The sequence below is a fragment of the Lolium rigidum genome, chromosome 1, assembly GCF_022539505.1.
Source record: "Lolium rigidum isolate FL_2022 chromosome 1, APGP_CSIRO_Lrig_0.1, whole genome shotgun sequence".
Taxonomy (NCBI): domain Eukaryota; kingdom Viridiplantae; phylum Streptophyta; class Magnoliopsida; order Poales; family Poaceae; genus Lolium; species Lolium rigidum.
The window spans coordinates 17768272-17782138 of NC_061508.1; positions in this window are offsets into that span (position 1 = coordinate 17768272).

The following is a 13867-nucleotide window of genomic DNA, read 5'->3' on the forward strand; positions in this document are numbered from 1 at the left end:
AAATTCTCCACTACATAATTAAATCGTGTTCAGGCTACCACCCGGCAACCCCGCAATTTGCAAACGAATAAAAGATGTATTCCCCTAGGCCCATAAAGGTGAAGTATCATGTAGTCGACGTTCACATGACACCACTAGAAGAATAACACCACAACTTAAATATCATAACATTGAATATTACCCAACATAATTCACTACTAACATTTTGACTTCACCCATGTCCTCAAGAACTAAACGAACTACTCACGAGACATCATATGGAACATGATCAGAGGTGATATGATGATGAATAACAATCTGAACATAAACCTTGGTTCAATGGTTTCACTCAATAGCATCAATAACAAGGAGTAATCAATACCGGGTGAGTTTCCCCTACCAAACAATCAAGATTCAACCCTAGATGTTACAGCGGTGACGAGGTGCAGCGGTGGAGATGGCGGTGATGATGATGGAGATGATGGTGATGATGACCCCAATGATGTCCAGCTCGATGACGGTGACGATGGCGTCGATTTCCCCCTCCGGGAGGGAATTTCCCCGGCGAATTTCAGCCTGCCGGAGAGCTCTTTTCTCTCTGGTGTTTTCCGCCCCGCAGAGGCGGCTGTGTCTCCTCGCGATTATCCTCTCTAGCTTAGGTTTTCGGGACGAAGAAGTACGCGAAGGAGAGGAAGCCGAAGGGGGCTGTGGGCCCCCTCCCCACCAGGCGGCGCGGCCAGGGCAGGGCCCGCGCCGGCCTATGGGGGGAGGGGCCATGGCGGCCCTCCTCGGCTCCTCCTTCTGGCTGGCTTACTCTTCTGGAAAAATAAGATCTTCGGTGTAATTTCCGTCAATTGTTGATCTTCAGAAATACTGCATTCTAACGGCGCTTTTTCCAGCAGAATCCTGACTCCGGTGCGCGATTCTCCAATAATCATGAAACATGCAAAATAGATGAAATAACATAAATATCATCTCTAAATATGAAATATATCAATGAATAACAGTAAATTATGATATAAAATAGTGATGCAAAATGGACGTATCAACTCCCCCCAAGCTTAGACTTTGCTTGTCCCCAAGCGAAACTGAACTCGGTAAACAAGACCACATGTTTATGGACTAAAGAGTCGATAAATCAAATACGGACAAGAAGCATCATATTAATTCACACAAGACATTCTAGTGAACAATTTCCCAATATGATTCAACTTGAAATAAGTAAAAGGAAATCACAAATAAAGGTGCATAGGAAATCATAATTGGTGATGGCAAACTTCGTTCTTGGTCAAAGAACAGTTAACAGATTGTACTTATCTATCGAGCAGAGCTCTTATATTAAAGCTTATATGGCAAAACTTGCATACTCAATCATAATAATCTCCTCATAACCATTGATAACCTTCAAAGCTATATTCATTCGGATAAAATTTGTACTAAACAAGGAAGAATAAAAGACATGATTAAGTAGATCACAGTATAAATGGTTTGATCACAACAACTCAATTGCTTGCTTAAGATAGAGGGAAATAGGTTTACTTGACTCAACATAAAGTAAAAGATAGGCCCTTCGCGAGAGGAAGCAGGGATTAAATCATGTGCTAGAGCTTTTTAAGTTTTGAGATCATATAAAGAGCATAAAAGTAAAGTTTTGAGAGGTGTTTGTTGTTGTCAACGAATGGTAGTGGGTACTCTACCCCCCTTGCCAAACAGACTTCCAAAGAGCGGCTCCCATGAAGGACGTTATCTCTACCAGCAAGATAGATCACCCCCCTTCTCTTTTGTTTACACATGTACTTTAGTTTATTTAAGGATGACACTCCTCCCAACCTTTGCTTTCTCAAGCCATGGCTAACCGAATCCTCGGGTGCCTTCCAACATTTCACATACCATGGAGGAGTGTCTATTGCAAAATTAAGTTGCTTACCGATGAATCGAGCAAAACATGTGAAGAGGATTATTAATGAGAGTTAATTAATTGGGGTTGGGAACCCCGTTGCCAGCTCTTTTTGCAAAATTATAGGATAAGTGGATGAAGCCACTAGTCCATTAGTGAAAGCTGCCCAACAAGATTGAAAGATAAAACACCACATACTTCCTCATGAGCTATAAAACATTGACACAAATAAGGGATGATGAATTTTGAATTGTTTAAAGGTAGCACATGAAGTATTTACTTGGAATGACAGGGAAATACCTCATAGTAGGTAGTTATGGTGGACACTGATGGCATAGGTTTGGTTTAAGGGTTTGGATGCACGAGAAGTATTCCCTCTCAGTACAGGTCTTTGGCTAGCAAGGTTGATTAGCAAGCATAAGAGTTGAGGGAAACAAACAAACATACATGTGATAGAAACAATCATGCATCTTCCTTGTAAGCGCAAATAATTTTAACTTCAGAATACTAAGCTAGGAACTAACAAGAAAGAAAGATAATGAAATAACATATCTACATGTATCTCCTCTTTTCTACTTAAACTCAAAGTGTTGTTGCTATTGACCAATGCTAAGTTTGCCAAAACCAAGTAGATTTACTCAATGTTCCCAAAGTGATACCAATACTAACAACAAGATCCATCATATAATAGAGATTGCAAACTAAAATAAGATGTGCAATATGTAAATGATAAAACTTCTCCTTAATATTCCATAACGATAACTCACACCAAGGGATACATAGATAACCAACTAAAAGAGAGATACTTCCATACTGCAACACATCTCATATGATAACTTCCCTACTCATGATATGACACTACTTGATAGTAAAAAAGGTAAAAGATAGTGATGATGTGATACCGCGGCACTCCCCCAAGCTTGGAACAAACCAAGGGGGTGCCAATACCAATGATGAATTACTCCTTCGGCGGTGGTGAATTCTTCCCATCATCAGACTTCCAAGGAAGGGGCTCTCCATCAACAAACGACATCTTGGTCTCCGAATCCTGAAACTAGCGAGCATAACTTATGTGTTTAAACCTGTTTTCATACTCACAATTTTGATTCCGAACATCATAGAGTTGAGCTTGGAGTTTGTTGGTAGTGTCGTGAAGCGAGAAGATATCGTCCCACGGCTTTGCAGTCTCCTTCTTGTGTCCATCAATAAGTTCAGACACAATTTTGTGGAAGATGTCCACTTCACGCTCAGCCATCTTCTTGTAGTTGAAGACCTCTTGTTCTAATTTCTCCATCCTGTCCTCCAAGCTTCCTTCTCCTTTAGGACCCCGGACATCTTCAATCTGCAACTCTCCACCGACGAGCAGCAATTCCTTGGGGTGCATCTTCAGCTCGTTCATGTACGGGTTGACGACGTCCTCAAAGAAGCTGTCCTTTGGAGTTCCCGACGAAGACATGTTGGCTCTAGATCCGAAGCAGATCCTGGCAGAAAACAGCTCGAAACAAAACACGACGAGAAAACGATATACGGACCTCCAGGGGTCCGGGGGATTATATAGCAGAAATTTTCACGACGGAAGGAAAGCACCAGGTCGAACCAGAGTCGGAGAGGGACAGCGAGGGGCTGTCCTCATAGGGCAGCGCGGCCAGGCTAGGGCCCGCGCCGGCCTATGGGGGCACGCCCTCGTGCGTCTCCTCCACTCCGTTTTGATCTCGTAATTTTTCATATTTTCCGAAAATAGCAAAAACATTGTTCCGAAAGTTAAACGCGGACTTTTTATTACCAGTACTGTTACCTATTCAAAGTCGAACTCTGCAGAACTGTCAATTTGACCTTTGATGAAAGCTTCCGGAGTTACCACTCGAATAACATCAACATCTTCATTATAAGAATCACCGGAGATATAATGCTTGAGTCTTTGTCCATTCACCACTTGTGTGGCATTACCTTGCAGAGAACTAATTTTAATTGCTCTCGAACGATACACCTCCACAATGACATATGGTCCTTCCCATTTTGAGAGTAATTTCCCTGCAAAAAATATGAGACGGGACCGATACAATAGGACTTTATCTCCAACATTAAATTCTCTTTTGATAATTCTTCTATCATGCCATTTCTTAACTTTCTCTTTAAAGAGTTTAGCATTTTCATAAGCTTCACCTCTCCAGAGAAGAATCAAACGTGCGCAGTTGTAGGATTTCCTCTCGCTCCTGCGATTGAGGCGATCTAGGGTTTTCTCGACGACTTTTGGTGGCGGCGATCTCCATCGCCCCCATCCCCACGTTCCCCCGCTCCAGTCTCGCCCGCCTGCCGTCCTTCCCCTGTTGGAAACCTCGACTGGCTGGACACGATGGCGGATAAGAGCGTTGCGGCTGAGGGAAGTAACTCCGGTGTGCTATCTGGTGGCCGGCCCCTGGAGATCCAATCTGAGACTCGCCACGACACAGAGGTGCCGGCATCGGCCGCTCCTCAGAAGGGCAAGCCTGCCGACGTGGCAGACATGTTGCAGCGGCTGAAGCTGACGTCTCAAGAATCCAAGGCGGTTATCCTTGAGGACGACGATGATCTTGGCTGCCCACAATGGGCTCTGGTGGGGAAGGTTCTTGCCCCAAACACACTGCACATCTCGACGATCCGATCTGCGCTTCGTCCTGCATGGGGGAACCCCCAAGGACTCGAGTTTCATCCGCTGGGCGCGAACATGTTCATGGCGGAATTCGGCTGCGAAAAGGACAAGGTCCATATTCTGGATGGATCGTCATGGAACGTTGGAAGAAAGGCGGTCATTCTCAATGAGTTTGATCCGTCAATCAAGCCGGCTGACATCCGTTTTGAGGAACTCACCATCTGGGCTCGTATTCTCAATCTTCCTTTTAGTTTGATGAATGACCAGAGGGGTAAGAGCCTGGCAGAATGCGTGGGTGCAGTGAAGAAGATGGATGTGGATGAAAAAGGTAGGGCTTGGGGAGATTATTTGCGCTTCCGTGTTACCATCAAGGTCGCTGAACCTCTGATGCGCTGTGTCTCAACTTTCTCCCAAAAAAGGCAGATTACTGATGTGTATGCGGTGATGTATGAGCGTCTGCCAACCTTCTGCTTCTCCTGTGGTTTAATTGGTCACTCCAATCTGGCGTGTCCAATCCCCGCTGAGCGTGATGCAGATGGCCTTCTGCCCTATCACGGTCCACGGCTCTGTGTCCCAGATGATCGCAAGAACAAAATGGGAACAAACTCGGGTCAGGGTTCCACATCGAGTGATCAGAACTCCAAACCCGACAATGGCCGTTATGGCCCCAACAAGCAGGCTCAGGATCCTGCTAAACCGAATGGGCAGGCTGGTAATGGCGAGGTCACCTCGCCGGTCAAACCAAAGAAGCCCAGAGCACGCAAACCAAGAGCAGAAACGCAGAACATCCCTAACAAGTCGGCTGCTCCAAGTAATGTTGATGGTGCACGAAGAGGTGGGTAGAAACGTAAGGTCTATGTTGTCAAGACTGTCGTGCCACCGATTGTTTCTGATACCCTGGTTATCAAGGACACGGGGATGCCCCCTAGCTCTGTTGGGAACGGAGGAAGTTGTAGCTTCAGATTCAGACTCCAACAAAAAACTCAAGACGGATGCCAATGCGACATCCTCTGGATCGGCGGATCAGGCGGCGACTGCAGCGCAGTCCCGCCAGACGCAATGAGACTTCTTTGTTGGAACTGCCGAGGATTGGGGTCTGACTCGGTGGTTGGCGAGCTCCGCTGGTTAGTGCGGACATATCGACCCTCCTTTCTCTTCTTATCGGAGACGAAGATGAAGGACACTAGAGCTCAAAATTTCATGTGGTCTTTAGGCTACTCAGGCAGTTTTGTTGTCAGTTCTGTGGGCCTCAGTGGAGGTCTCGCGCTTTTTTGGTTGTCTGACTTCACAGTATCACTGAAGGGCTTTAACTCTCATTGTATTGATGTTATGATCACGTCAAGAGGGTGTTTACCATGGAGAGCAACCTTTGTTTATGGGGAGGCACGAAGAGAACAGAGGCATGAATTCTGGGACATGTTGTGCCGCCTCCGAGCGGAATGGAAGGGGTCGTGGATATGTTGCGGTGACTTCAATGAGGTTCTGAGCCAAGACGAGCATTGTGGTGTTCGTAGAAAATCAAATGACCCTTTTCCGAGATTGTCTTGATACCTGCGAGCTTGTTGATCTCGGTTTTACGGGGCCTAAGTTCACATGGAACAATAGACAGAGTGCCGAGAATCATGTTAAAGTTCGCCTTGATCGGGCAGTGGCTAATGGTGAGTTCATGACCATGTTCAACGACTATCGGGTTGAAAACATTGTGACTACCACATCCGATCATCTTTCCATCTCTATTAGTCTCTCCAAGCTCAGTGATGTTGCCCCGGTTGCGGCTGTAAACAGGGGCTTCCGCTTTGAAGCAGCTTGGCTACGTGCTCCGGATTATAAGGAGACAATGGAGAAGGCCTGGTCTAGTAGTGACCACGGTGACCGCTCCCTTGTGGGGACCTGGTCCAAGCTACAGAACGTCGCGGCCTCGCTCAAGGACTGGAGCCGTGAGTCGTTCGGTGCTATTCGCGACAAGATTCGGAAGCTCGAGCGCAAACTGAAAAATCTGCGTCTTCATGAGGGTTCTACCGCTGAAATTCAGGTGGTGGAAAAGGATCTGTGCGAGCTCTTCGAAAGAGAGGAGATTATGGCACGTCAGCGTTCCCGTGTGGAGTGGCTGCGTGAAGGTGACCGTAATACGGCCTTCTTTCATGCCCGTGCTACAGCCCGCAAAAAGACCAACCGAATTACAGCCTTGGTCAGAGATAATGGGGCACGGTGTGAAGATCAAGCAGGGATTAAAGGTATGGTTCAGGAGTTCTATGCTCATCTTTTTTCGTCTGAACCTATCTTCTCCAGTGATGCAATTCTTGATTCGATTCCGGTGAAGGTTACTGATGAGATGAATGCAGACTTAACTAAACCTTACTCCGATGAAGAAATCAAGCATGCTGTTTTCCAGATGGGTCCTACCAAGGCGCCAGGGCCGGATGGATTTCCAGCGCTCTTTTACCAGACACACTGGGATTTCTTTCATGAGGATATTTGCCGGGCTATGAGAAATTTCCTCGATGGAGGACAATTGCCGGAGGGGTTTTGCGATTCAGTTGTTGTGCTCATCCCGAAGATCACCAATCCTCAGCACCTGAAGAACTTTCGCCCAATTAGCCTATGCAATGTGCTCTATAAAATTGCTTCGAAGGTGTTGGCAAACCGGTTGAAGCTGCTTTTGCCGATGGTTATTTCTGAGAATCAAAGTGCTTTTGTGCCAGGGCGTTTACTTACTGACAATGCCTTGATAGCTCATGAGTGTCTACACACAATTCGGCAGCAACATGCGAAGAGGCCTTTCTTTGCACTGAAAGTCGATATGATGAAGGCATATGACCGTGTTGAATGGGATTATCTATCCGGTTGTCTTCAGAAACTTGGCTTCTCTCAGAGGTGGATCAACACTGTCATGCGGTGTGTCACCACGGCTCGGTATGCTGTTAGAGTAAATGGCGATCTAACTCAGCCTATCGTCCCAACGAGGGGTATTCGTCAAGGGGATCCTATAAGTCCCTATCTTTTTCTCCTCTGTACGGAAGGTTTATCCTGTCTACTGCAACAAAGGGAGGCCCAAGGTGTTCTACAAGGTTTACGTAACAGTCGACTTGGCCCCCCAATCACCCACCTACTGTTTGCAGATGACAGCATTTTCTTTGCTCGTGCGGATGAGAGAAGTGTTAAAGCCTTGCAGCAAACTTTGCATACATTCTGCGAAGGTTCTGGCCAAAAGATTAATTTGGACAAGTCCTCAATTTTCTTTGGTCCTCGCTGTTCAGCAGTGATCAAAAACGATGTTATGCAGAAACTTGGAGTACATAATGCAGCTCTACAAGAGAAGTATCTCGGGATGCCCACAGCGGTGGGACGATCCCCAGTGAGTACTTTCCAGTTCTTGCATAACCGTATGTGGCAACGCATGAGTGGGGCTTCTGATCACCCACTCTCGAGGGCTGGGAAGGAGACGTTCTTAAAATCGGTTATTCAGTCCATCCCTACCTTTATTATGAGTTGTTTCCAGTTGCCAGTGTCCAGCTGTGTCTCTATGAGAAGATCAAGTGCGAACTTCTGGTGGGGGATCATAGATGGAAGAAGGAAACTCCACAGGCGTTCGTGGGAGTGGTTGTCAACACCAAAGGATCTTGGTGGTATGGGCTTTCGAGACTTGGTAGTCTTCAACCAAGCAATGCTGGGACGACAATGTTGGCGTCTCTTGACAGATCAATCCTCCCTTTGTGCCCGGGTACTCAAAGCAAGATATTTTCCTAACTGCGACTTTTGGGATGCTCCTCGCCCACGGACATCATCTTTCACCTGGCGCAGTATTCTTTTTGGACGAGAATTGCTGAAGAAAGGAGTACGGTGGGGCATAGGCAATGGCAAGTCTACCAAGATTATGTCTGATAATTGGATCCCGGGATATATTCCGCAGTCAGTGCGTACACTGGTTCCTATTCCGCCTGATCAAACTGTGGATACATTGATCCGTGATGGTTCCAAGACATGGGATACAGAACTAGTCAATGTCATTTTTCCTGCAAATTTGGCAGCTAGTATACTTCAGATCCCTATTAGCCGACATGGTGATGATGATTTTGCGTCATGGCCCCATGCTCGGTCTGGCACATATACTGTGCGTTCGGCGTACAATCTGATGCGGGCAGATAAATTTGCTGCTGAGCGTAGCCGATCCAATGGAGGTTCTTCTTCATCTAGCCTGGAAGGTGATGCTAAACAGTGGAAAACGCTTTGGGCAACTAAGGCTCCGGGGAAGATGAAGATCACCTTATGGAGATTTGCCCACGACTGCCTACCGTGTGGCCATCATTTACAGAAAAGGCAGATTCCAGCGAGAACTTCTTGCATTTTCTGTAACCAACATGAGACGATTGAGCATGCCCTGTTGTTTTGTCAGTTTGCCAATGAAGTCTGGACCCAGGTTAAAGCTGAGTTCCCAGTCCAACTCTACGCAGCTCTTTCCTCTCTCCAAGAACCTGGGCTTTGAGTTTCCTTGGTCGCTGCTCCAAGACTGAAGCCACCACGGTCATGGTGACCATGTGGCACATTTGGGACGCCAGGAACAAGACCCGTGAGGATGATGTGCGGATTCATCCAAATTCCGTCGTGTCGAAGATTAAATCCTATCTGAACATGATCTTTGTTCACCTGTACAAGCCAGTTTATGATCACAGGTGTGTACCCTCGTCTTCATCTCACAAATGGGTACCACCGCCGGAAGGAACGGTGCTGGTTAACGTGGACGCGGCGGTTTTTGCCCCCTCCCGGTGCATGGGAGCTGGGGTGGTGATCCGAAACCACAGGGGACTATGTCTGGCAGCTTGTCAGCAGCTTTTCGAGGAGGTCACCAGCCCGGAGCTAGCGGAGGCGCGTGCCGTTCTCCACGCCATTGTCTTTGCACGGGAGGAGGGCTTCTCCAAGATCATCATTGGATCCGATTGTGCATCGGTGATTCAGCGTCTGCTCTCAAAGACGACGGATCGCTCCCTCTTTGGACCGGTGGTGGCTGATATAAAGAAGGTGGCCGTGTCCTTTATTTCATGTGAGTTTCAACATGTTTATCGTGACTCCAATGTGGCTGCCCATCTCTTAGCTAGATCGTGTGCTTCTGTACCTAGTTCTGTTTGGCGTGATGTGTCTCCGGACTTGATTCGGCAGACTATTTGTAATGACATTATGATTACTTGATCAATAAAGCGTGCGGTTAAACTCAAAAAAAGCTTCACTTCTCCATTCATCTAGAGAACTCAATTGTAGCAATCTCTTCTCACCGGCAAGTTTAGGATCTTTATTTAGTTCTCTTACAGCCCAATAAGCTTTGTGCTCTAGTTCTAAAGGTAAATGACAAGCTTTCCCATAAACCATTTTATAAGGTGACATACCCATGGGATTTTTATAAGCGGTTCTATAAGCCCATAGTGCTTCCTTCAATTTAATAGCCCAGTTCTTTCTAGATTTATTAACAGTCTTTTGCAAGATAGATTTAATCTCTCTATTTGATAATTCTACCTGCCCACTAGTTTGAGGATGATAGGCGGAAGCAATTCTATGATTAATACCATATTTAGCAAGAGTTTTTCTAAAACCACCATGAATAAAATGAGAACCTCCATCAGTCATAAGATATCTAGGAACTCCAAATCTAGGAAAAATAATATCTAAAAGCATTCTTAAAGAGGTCTCACCATCAGCACTTTTTGTGGGTATGGCTTCCACCCATTTAGTAACATAATCAACAACGACAAGTATATGAGTGTTACCTTCTGAAGAAGGGAAAGGACCCATGAAGTCAAATCCCCAACAATCGAATGGCTCAATAACAAGAGTATAATTCATAGGCATTTCATTGCGTCTGGAGATATTACCAACCCTTTGACATTCATCACAGGATAAAATAAACCTTCTTGCATCTTTGAAGAGAGTTGGCCAATAGAAACCTGATTGTAGAACCTTTTGCGCGGTTCTATCTCCGGCGTGATGTCCTCCATAAACACTACCATGACACTTACTCAATATCTCTTGTTGTTCATATTCGAGAACACATCTTCGCAGAATACCATCCCCTCCTTCTTTATATAAGTGTGGATCATCCCAAAAATAATGCCTCAAGTCATAAAAGAATTTCCTCCTTTGCTTGAGATCTGAAAAGGTTGGAGGCAAGTACTTGGAAACAATAAAGTTAGCATAATCAGCGTACCAAGGACTATCTCGCGAGCTCACCTTTATTACATCCAATTGTTCATTTGGAAAACTATCATTAACAGGAACATGATCATAAGCAATATTTTCCAATCTAGACAAATTATCGACAACAGGATTATCAGCACCTTTCCTATCTATAATATGTAAATCAAATTCTTGCAAAAGAAGCACCCATCTAATAAGCCTTGGCTTAGCATCTTTCTTTTCCATAAGGTATCTAATTGCAGCATGATCAGTATGAATCGTAACTTTTGAATAAACAATATAGGATCTAAACTTGTCACAAGCAAAAACTACAGCTAATAACTCTTTTTCAGTTGTAGCATAATTTCTTTGAACAACATCAAGAGTTTTGCTAGCATAATGAATAACATTCAATTTTTATCTACTCGCTGTCCAAGAACAGCGCCTACAGCAAAATCACTAGCATCACACATAATTTCAAAAGGTAAGTTCCAATCAGGAGGTTCAACTACGGGAGCAGTTGTTAAGGCTTTCTTTAGAGTTTCAAAAGCTTCCTTACAATCATCATCAAAAACAAAAGGTACATCTTTTTGAAGAAGATTAGTAAGAGGCTTTGAAATCTTGGAGAAATCTTTAATAAATCTCCTATAAAACCCCAGCATGACCAAGAACACTACGAATACCTTTAACATCCCTAGGATAGGGCATCTTCTCAATTGCTTCAACTTTAGCTCTATCAACTTCAATACCTCTCTCGGAAATTTTATGTCCCAATACAATTCCTTCGTTAACCATAAAGTGGCATTTCTCCCAATTAAGAACAAGGTTAGTTTCTTCACATCTCTGCAAAACTTTATCAAGGTTTCGCAAGCAATTATCAAAAGAATTCCCATAGACAGAAAAATCATCCATGAATACCTATACAATATTCTCACAAAAGCCATGAAAAATAGCAAACATGCATCTTTGAAAAGTAGCAGGAGCATTACATAAACCAAAAGGCATACGTCTATAAGCATACGTTCCATAGGGACAAGTGAAAGTGGTTTTCTCTTGATCTTTAGTTTTAACAACAATTTGTGAGAACCCAGAATAACCATCAAGAAAACAAAAATGAGTATTTTTAGACAACCTTTCTAACATTTGATCAATAAAGGGTAAAGGGTAATGATCTTTCTTAGTAACTTTATTAACTTTTCGATAATCAATACACATTCTATACCCTACAACTACTCTTTGAGGGATGAGCTCGTCATTATCATTAGGCACAACAGTCATTCCTCCTTTCTTAGGAACACAATGCACCAGACTAACCCATTTACTATCAGCAATAGGATATATAATACCAGCTTCAAGAAGTTTTAATACCTCATTCCTTACCACATCCTTCATCTTAGGAATTAGACGACGCTGATGTTCAACAACAGGCTTTGCATCATCTTCCATGTTGATAGCATGTTGGCAAATAGAGGGAGAAATCCCCTTCAAGTCATCAAGAGTGTAGCCAATAGCTCCTCGGTGTTTCTTCAATATTTCCAATAACCTTTCTTCCTCAAATTCTGAAAGCATAGAACTAATAATAACAGGATATATTTTCTTATCATCAATATGAGCATACTTAAGATTATCGAGCAACGGTTTTAAATCAAAAACAGGATCTTCCTTTGGTGGTGGTGTTGTACCTAAATCTTCAACCGGCAAGTCATGTTTAAGAATAGGTTGACGAAGGAAAACTTCATCAAGCTCATTCCTTTCTTCCCTAAAGACTTCACTCTCACTATCCTCCAAATGTTGTTGTTCAACTCTAAAATCATCATTAGGCAAATCAGTTTTATAAGGAGTTTTGGCAAATTTAGAGAAATTAAACTCATAAGATTCACCAGCAAATTTAGTCACAATTTTTTCCTTCTTGCAATCTATAACAGCTCCACAAGTATTTAGGAAAGGTCTACCAAAAATAATGGGACAAGACTTACTAGCAGCAGAACCAAGTACCAAAAAGTCAGAAGGATATTTAATCTTACCACATAGAACTTCCACATCTCGAACAATACCAATAGGAGAGATAGTTTCTCTATTAGCTAGCCGAATAACCACATCAATATCTTCAAGTTCACAAGAACCAATTTCATGCATGATCTCCGTATAAAGCTCATAAGGAATGGCGCTAATACTTGCACCAATGTCGCATAAACCATAATAATAATGATCACCAATTCTAACAGAGAGCATAGGAACACTGGCTTTCCTAGACTTATTAGGATGCGAAACAATATTAGAAGCATCTTCACAGAAAATAATATGACCATCTTCTACATTTTCTGTCACAAGATCTTTAACTATTGCAATAGCGGGTTCAACTTTTATTTGTTCTTCGGGTTCTATAGGTTTCTTTGCACTTTTATTAACCGCACTAGTTATAACAGAATACTCCTTCATTTTAGCGAGGAACGAGTTTTTTCAATATAAGCTTCAGGAAGAATATGATCAACAGTTTCAATCACAGCACATTTATTTATAGATGAATCAGTTTTATCTTTGTACGGTTCATGATACTTATCAAAATTCTTCCTAGGCAATTCAAAATGAGAGGCAAAAGCTTTATAAAAATTTGCAACGACTTGAGGGTCAAGACCATAAGTAGCACTCATATTATGAAATTTATCAGTATCCATAAAAACTTCAATGCATTTATAATCATAGTTTATACCTGACTCTCTATCTTTGTCGTTCTCCCATCCTTCAGTATTCTCCTGGATCCGATCAAGAAGGTCCCTTTTAAACTCTTCTTTGTTGCGTGTAAATGATCTAGAACAAGAAGTATCCAAGCAAAGTCTTATCTTGAAAAGACAGTCTTGCATAGAAATTATCAATGATAACATTACCAGGAAGCTCATGAATGGGGCATTTGAGCATTAAAGACTTCAATCTCCCCCATGCTTGGGCAATACTCTCTCCATCATGAGGCCAGAAATTATATATGCGGTTCCGATCTTTGTGAATTTCACTTGGAGGATAGAATATAGAATAAAATAAAGGCACAATGTCCTCCCAATCAAGAAAATCCCTATTCTTCAGAAATTTATACCAATGCGCTGCTTTACCAGACATCGATATAGAGAATAGTTTCTTCCTAACTTCATCCATAGTGGTACCTGCACATTTGAATAACCCGCATAATTCATGTAAAAACAGTAAAT